The 7,500-nt window shown below is 48.1% G+C and overlaps 1 long non-coding RNA gene and 1 pseudogene across 5 annotated transcripts; both read left to right on the forward strand.

Annotated features, from left to right (window-relative positions):
- LOC118383697 (vacuolar protein sorting-associated protein 8 homolog) overlaps window positions 1-7,500 on the forward strand; it is a 161,782-nt pseudogene that overhangs the window by 70,913 nt on the left and 83,369 nt on the right.
- On the forward strand, window positions 1,622-3,328 carry LOC127921597 (uncharacterized). Of its 5 annotated transcripts, none has more exons than XR_008109058.1 (5): window positions 1,622-1,700; window positions 2,093-2,292; window positions 2,329-2,417; window positions 3,000-3,112; window positions 3,212-3,328. It is a non-coding gene; the product is annotated as an uncharacterized LOC127921597 (long non-coding RNA). The 5 variants fall into 5 exon arrangements; XR_008109054.1 differs by lacking the exon at window positions 1,622-1,700 and adding an exon at window positions 1,983-2,038 and having other exon boundaries at window positions 2,082-2,292; XR_008109057.1 differs by lacking the exon at window positions 1,622-1,700 and adding an exon at window positions 1,983-2,038 and having other exon boundaries at window positions 2,082-2,279.

Consider the following 7,500-nt stretch of genomic DNA (forward strand, 5'->3'; position numbering starts at 1 on the left):
TTACAGAAGGGTGTGTGTGTCGTTAACTTACAGAAGGGTGTGTGTGTCGTTAACTTACAGAAGGGGTGTGTGTGTCGTTAACTTACAGAAGGGTGTGTGTGTTGTTAACTTACAGAAGGGTGTGTGTGTGTGTTAACTTACAGAAGGGTGTGTGTGTGTCGTTAACTTACAGAAGGGTGTGTGTGTGTCGTTAACTTACAGAAGGGTGTGTGTGTCGTTAACTTACAGAAGGGGTGTGTGTGTCGTTAACTTACAGAAGGGTGTGTGTGTGTCAGAAGGGTGTGTGTGTTAACTTACAGAAGGGTGTGTGTGTGTGTTGTTAACTTACAGAAGGGTGTGTGTGTGTTAACTTACAGAAGGGTGTGTTGTGTGTGTGTTGTTAACTTACAGAAGGGTGTGTGTGTGTGTGTTAACTTACAGAAGGGTGTGTGTGTGTGTGTGTTGTTAACTTACAGAAGGGTGTGTGTGTGTGTTGTTAACTTACAGAAGGGTGTGTGTGTGTCTGTTGTTAACTTACAGAAGGGTGTGTGTGTCGTTAACTTACAGAAGGGTGTGTGTGTGTCGTTAACTTACAGAAGGGTGTGTGTGTGTGTGTGTATCGTTAACTTACAGAAGGGTGTGTGTGTCTGTTGTTAACTTACAGAAGGGTGTGTGTGTCTGTTGTTAACTTACAGAAGGGTGTGTGTGTGTGTCGTTAACTTACAGAAGGGTGTGTGTGTTGTTAACTTACAGAAGGGTGTGTGTGTTGTTAACTTACAGAAGGGTGTGTGTGTGTTGTTAACTTACAGAATGGTGTGTGTGTTGTTAACTTACAGAAGGGTGTGTCAGTTATTAACTTACAGAAGGGTGTGTCTGTTATTAACTTACAGAAGGGTGTGTGTGAGAGAGAGACGACTGAAGCTAAACCCTAGTGGGGCTTGGTGTTAATTGCAAAGTGTGTTTTCAGACGCCTCTCTACTCACACTCAGTGTTGATTAGTCTGCATCCTGCTCAGACAAGGTGTTCGTATGTGTGTGTGTCTTTGTGTGTGCGTCAGACTCTCTGTTGATAGTGTGTGTCCTGCCCAGATGGAGCTGGATTAATTAACACTCGCTAAGGCTCCAGATTCATCAGCCCCTCTCTCCCATGTCAGATGATTTAGTGTAGTGTGTGTGTGTGTAGGTAGTGTGTGTGTGTGTGTGTGTGTGTGTGTGTGTGTGTGTGTGTGTGTGTGTGTGTGTGTGTGTGTGTGTGTGTGTGTGTGTGTGTGTGTGTGTGTGTGTGTGTGTGTGTGTGTAGTGTAGGGTGTGTGTAGGGTGTGTGTGTGTGTGTGTGTGTAGGTAGGGTGTGTGTGTAGGTAGGGTGTGTGTGTCGGTGTGTAGTGTAGGGTGTGTGTGTGTGTGTGTAGGTAGAAGGGGTGTGTGTCGTAGTGTGTGAAGGGTAGTGTGTGTGTGTGTGTGTAGTGTACAGTAGGTAGTGTGTGTAGGTGTGTGTGTAGGTAGGGGGTGTGTGTCGGTAGTGTGTAGGTGTGTGTGTAGGTAGTGTGTGTAGGTAGTGTAGGTAGGTAGTGTGTGTAGGTAGTGTGTGTAGGTAGGGGTGTGTGTAGGTAGTGTGTGTGTGTGTAGGTAGTGTGTAGGTAGTGTGTAGGTAGTGTGTCTACTCCGGTGCAGTGCAGTCTCTCCTGGAGCCAAGCCAGGGAACTGGAGTCTTAGTGTGTGTAGGTAGTGTGTGTAGTAGGTAGTGTGTGTAGGTAGTGTGTGGTAGTGTGTGTAGGTAGTGTGTGTAGGTGTGTGTAGGTAGTGTGTGTGTAGTGTGTAGGTGTGTGTAGGTAGTGTTTGTAGTGTAGTGTGTGTAGGTAGTGTGTGTAGGTAGTGTGTGTGTAGGTAGTGTGTGTAGGTGTGTGTGTAGGTAGTGTGTGTAGGTAGTGTGTGTAGGTAGTGTGTAGGTAGTGTGTGTGTGTGTAGTGTGTTGTGTAGGTAGTGTGTGTGGTAGTGTGTGTGTGTGTAGGTAGTGTGTGTAGGTAGTGTGTGTAGGTAGTGTGTGTAGGTAGTGTGTGTAGGTAGTGTGTGTGTAGGGTAGTGTGTGTGGGGTAGTGTGTGTAGGTAGTGTGTAGGTAGTGTGTGTAGGTAGTGTGTGTAGGTAGTGTGTGTAGGTAGTGTGTGTAGGTAGTGTGTGTAGGTAGTGTGTGTAGGTAGTGTGTAGGTAGTGTGTGTAGGTAGTGTGTAGGTAGTGTGTCTACTCCGGTGCAGTGCAGTCTCTCCTGGAGCCAAGCCAGGGAGCTGGAGTCTTAGTGTGTGTAGGTAGTGTGTGTAGGTAGTGTGTGTGGTAGTGTGTGTAGGTAGTGTGTAGGTAGTGTGTGTAGGTAGTGTGTGTAGGTAGTGTGTGTAGGTAGTGTGTGTAGGTAGTGTGTGTAGGTAGTGTGTGTAGGTAGTGTGTAGGTAGTGTGTAGGTAGTGTGTGCAGGTAGTGTGTGGGCAGTGTGTAGGTAGTGTGTGTAGGTGTGTGTAGGTAGTGTGTGTAGGTGGTGTGTAGTGCAGTGCAGTGTGTGCCAAGTGTAGGTAGTGTGTGTAGGTAGTGTGTGTAGGTAGTGTGTGCAGGTAGTGTGTGTGCAGGTAGTGTGTGTAGGTAGTGTGTGTGTAGGCAGTGTAGTGTGTGTAGGTAGTGTGGTAGTGTGTGTAGGTAGTGTGTGTAGGTAGTGTGTGTAGGTAGTGGAGTGTAGGTAGTGTGTGTAGGTAGTGTGTAGGTAGTGTGTGTAGGTAGTGTGTGTAGGTAGTGTGGTAGGTAGTGTGTGTAGGCAGTGTGGTAGGTAGTGTGTACTCCGGTGGTAGTCAAGCCAGGGTGGAGTCTTAGTGTGTGTAGGTGTGTGTAGGTGGTGTGTAGGTAGTGTGTGTGCAGTCTCTCCTCCCGGTGCAGTGTGCAGTAGTGTGTCAAGCCAGGGAACTGGAGTCTTAGGTGTGTGTAGGTAGTGTGTGTAGGTAGTGTGTAGGTAGTGTGTAGGTAGTGTGTGTAGGTAGTGTGCAGGTAGTGTGTCTACTCCGGTGCAGTGCAGTCTCTCCTGGAGCCAAGCCAGGGAACTGGAGTCTTAGTGTGTGTAGGTAGTGTGTGTAGGTAGTGTGTGTAGGTAGTGTGTGTAGGTAGTGTGTAGGTAGGTAGTGTGTAGGTAGTGTAGGTACTCCGGTGCAGTGCAGTCTCTCCTGGAGCCAAGCCAGGGAACTGGGTCTTGGTGTGTGTAGGTAGTGTGTGTAGGTAGTGTGTGTAGGTAGTGTGTGTAGGTAGTGTGTAGGTAGTGTGTGTAGGTAGTGTGTAGGTAGTGTGTGTAGGTAGTGTGTCTACTCCGGTGCAGTGCAGTCTCTCCTCAAGCCAGGAGCCAAGCCAGGAACTGGAGTCTTAGTGTGTGTAGGTAGTGTGTGTAGGTAGTGTGTGTAGGTAGTGTGTAGGTACTGGAGTCTTAGTGTGTAGGTAGTGTGTGTAGGTAGTGTGTGTAGTGTGTGTGGTAGTGTGTAGGTAGTGTGTGTAGGTAGTGTGTCCGGTGCAGTGCAGTCTCTCCTGGAGCCAAGCCAGGGAACTGGAGTCTTAGTGTGTAGGTAGTGTGTGGGTAGTGTGTGTAGGTAGTGTGTAGGTAGTGTGTGTAGGTAGTGTGTGTAGTGGAACTGGAGTAGTGTGTGTAGGTAGTGTGTGTGTAGTGTGTAGGTAGTGTGTGGGTAGTGTGTAGGTAGTGTGGTAGGTAGTGTGTAGGTAGTGTGTGTAGGTAGTCCAAGGTGTGTAGGTAGTGTGCAGGTAGTGTGTGTAGGTAGTGTGGTGGTGCAGCGCAGTGTCAAGCCAGTGTAGGTAGTGTGTAGGCAGTGTAGGTAGTGTGTAGGTAGTGTGGTAGTGTGTGTAGGTAGTGTGTAGGTAGTGTGTCTACTCCGGTGCAGTGCAGTCTCTCCTCAAGCCAGGGAACTGGAGTCTTAGTCAAGCCAGGGAACTGGAGTCTTAGCACACAGGTATATACACTACGGTGCAGTGCAGTCTCCTCAACAGTTAGAAATGTCCTTGTTTTTGAAAGAAAAGCACATTTTTTTTGTCCATTAAAATAACATAAATTGATCAGAATTACAGTGTAGACATTGTTAATGTTGGAAATGACTATTGTAGCTGGAAACAGCAGATTTTTAATGGAATATCTACATCGGCGTATAGAGGCCCAGTATCAGCAACCACCACTCCTGTGTTCTAATGGCACGTTGAGTTAGCTAATCCAAGTTTATCATTTTAAAACACTAATTGATCGTTAGAAAACCCTTTTTGCAATTATGTTAGCACAGATGAAAACTGTCGGCCTGATTAAAGATCAATAAAACTGTCCTTCTTTAGACTAGTTGAGTATCTGGAGCATCAGCATTTGTGGGTTTGATTACAGGTTCAAACTGTCAGAGTAGCAAAGAAAAGCCATATCTCAGACTGGCCAATAAAAAGCCATGTCTCAGACTGGCCAATAAAAAGCCATGTCTCAGACTGGCCAATAAAAAGCCATGTCTCAGACTGGCCAATAAAAAGCCATGTCTCAGACTGGCCAATAAAAAGCCATGTCTCAGACTGGCCAATAAAAAGCCATGTCTCAGACTGGCCAATAAAAAGCCATGTCTCAGACTGGCCAATAAAAAGCCATGTCTCAGACTGGCCAATAAAAAGCCATGTCTCAGACTGGCCAATAAAAAGCCATGTCTCAGACTGGCCAATAAAAAGCCATGTCTCAGACTGGCCAATAAAAAGCCATGTCTCAGACTGGCCAATAAAAAGCCACGTCTCAGACTGGCCAATAAAAATAAAAGATTAAGATGGACAAAATAACAGATACCAGACAGAGGAACTCTGCCTAGAATGGACCAAATATGTGCTTTTCTGTCAAAAACACATTTCTGAGTGACCCTAAACTTTTGAATAGTAGTGTATATATGCACACACCAAGAGTGTGTAAGGCTGTCATCAAGGCAAAGGGTGGCTACTTTGAAGAATCTCAAATGTAAAATATATTTAGATTTGTTTAACACTTTTTTGGTTACTACATGATTCCATATGTGTTATTTCATAGTTTTGATGTCTTCACTATTATTCTACAATGTAGAAAATAGTAAAAATAAAGAAAAACCCTGGAATGAGAAGGTGTGTCCTAACATTTGACTGGAACTGTACAGATGTACGGTTGTTCAGACACACACACACACACACACACACACACACACACACACACACACACACACACACACACACACACACACACACACACACACAGAGTGTCTGCCAGAGAGCTGATGAAACGTTGTGAAACATAACACACACACACACGCATGTTTCTCTCCAGCTCACTCAGGCAGAACTGGTTGAATTCACAGAGAGATGAAAGGCCTGACTTTGCCTCTGAGGCTGAAGCTACTTTCCCCATATCTCTCCTCTTCTTGAGTCCCATATGGCACCCTATTCCCTTTATAGTGCACTAGTGAAATGTAGTACACTACAGTACATAGGGACAAGCGTGCCTTATGGGATGTCGACCTCTCTCCCTCTCTCCTCTCCTCCTCTTTCCCTCTTTCCTCTTTCCCTCTCTCTCCCTCCCCTCTTCTTTTTCCTCTTTCCCTCCTCTCCCCCTCCCCTCTCTTTTCCTCTTTCCCTCCTCTCCCTCCCCTCTTCTCTTTCCTCTTTCCCCCTCTTTCCCCTCTTCCCTCTTTTCCTCTTTCCCTCCCTCTCCTCTCCCTCTCTTCTCTTTCCCTTTTCCCTCCTCTCTCCCTCTTCTCCTCTTTCCCTCTCTCCTCTCCCTCCCCTCTTTTCCTCTTTCCCTCCTCTCTCTCTCCTCTCTCTCCTCTCTCTCTCTCTCTCTCCTCTCCTCCCTCCCCTCTCTTTTCCTCTTTCCCTCTCTCCCTCCCCTCTCTCTCTTTTCCTCTTTCCCTCCTCTCTCTCTCCTCTCCCTCCCCTCTTTCTCTTTCCCTCCTCTCTCTCTTCCTCTCCTCCCCTCTTCTCCTCTTTCCCTCTTCTCTCTCTCCTCTCCCTCCCCTCTTTTCCTCTTTCCCTCCCTCTTCTCTCTTTCCCTCTTTCCTCTTTCCCTCTCTCTCTCTCTCTCCTCTCCTCTCTCCTCTCTCTTTCTCCTCTTTCCCCTCTTCTCTCTTCTCTCTCTCTCTCTCTCTCTCTCTCTCTCTCTCTCTCTCTCTCTCTCTCTCTCTCTCTCTCTCTCTCTCTCTCTCTCTCTCTCTCTCCTCTCCTCTCCTCTCCTCTCTCTCTTCCCTTTTTCCTCTTTTCCCTCCTCTCTCTCTCCTCTCCCTCCCCTCTTCTCTCTTTTCCTCTTTCTCTCTCTCTCACCCTCTCTCTCTCCCTCCCCTCCTCTCTTTCCCTCCTCTCCCCCCCTCTTCCCTCTTTTCCTCTTTCCCTCCTCCCTCCCTTCTCTCTTTTTCTCTCTCTCTCTCTCTCCTCTCTCTCTCTCTCTCTCTCCTCTCTCTCTCTCTCTCTCTCTCTTCTCCTCTCTCTCCTCTCCCTCCCCTCTTCCCTCTTTTCCTCTTTTCCTCTCCTCTCCTCTCTCTCCTCTCCCTTCTTCCTCTTTTCCTCTTTCTCTCTCTCTCTCTCCCTCTCCCTCCCCTCTTCCCTCTTTTTCCTCTTTCCCTCTCTCCCTCTCCCTCCCCTCATCTCTCTTTTCTCTCTCTCTCTCTCTCTCTCTCTCTCCTCTCCTCTCCTCTCTCTCTTCCCTTTTTCCTCTTTTCCTCTTTCCCTCCTCTCTCTCTCCTCTCCCTCCCTCTTCTCTCTTTCCTCCTCTCTTCTCTCTCCTCTCCCTCCCCTCTTCCCTCCTCTCTTTCCCTCCTCTCTCCTCTCCCTCTCATCTCTCTTTTCTCTCCTCTCTCTCTCTCTCTCTCTCTCTCTCTCTCTCCTCTCCTCTCTCTCTTCCCTCTCTTTTCCTCTTTCCCTCCTCTCTTTCCTCTCCCTCCCCTCTTCTCTCTTTTCCTCTTTCCCTCCTCTCTCCTCTCCCCTCCCCTCATCTCTCTTTTCCTCCTCTCCTCTCTCTCTTCTCCTCTCTCTCTCTCTTCCCTTTTCCTCTTTTCCTCTCTCCTCCTCTCCTTTTCTCTCTCCTCTTTCCCTCTCTCTCTCTCTCTCCTCTCCCTCTTTTCCTCTTTCCCTCCTCTCCCTCCCCTCTTCTCTTTCTCTTTCCCTCCTCTCCCGCCCCTCTTTTCCTCTTTCCCTCCTCTCTCTCTCCTCTCCCTCCCCTCTTCTCTTTCCTCTTTCCCTCCTCTCCCGCCCCCTCTTCCCTCTTTTCCTCTTTCCCTCCTCTCTCTCTCTCTCCTCCCCCCCTCCCCTCTTCTCCTCTTTCCCTCTCTCCTCTCCCTCCCCTCTTTTCCTCTTTCCCTCCTCTCCCTCCCCTCTTCTCTTTCCTCTCCCTCCTCTCCCTCCCTCTTCTCTCTTTTCCTCTTTCCCTCCTCTCTCTCTCCTCTCCCTCCCCTCTTCTCCTCTTTCCCTCCTCTCTCTCTCTCCTCTCCCTCCCCTCTTCTCCTCTTTCCCTCCTCTC

This window comes from Oncorhynchus keta, unplaced genomic scaffold (assembly GCF_023373465.1).
Source record: "Oncorhynchus keta strain PuntledgeMale-10-30-2019 unplaced genomic scaffold, Oket_V2 Un_contig_226_pilon_pilon, whole genome shotgun sequence".
Lineage (NCBI taxonomy): Eukaryota > Metazoa > Chordata > Actinopteri > Salmoniformes > Salmonidae > Oncorhynchus > Oncorhynchus keta.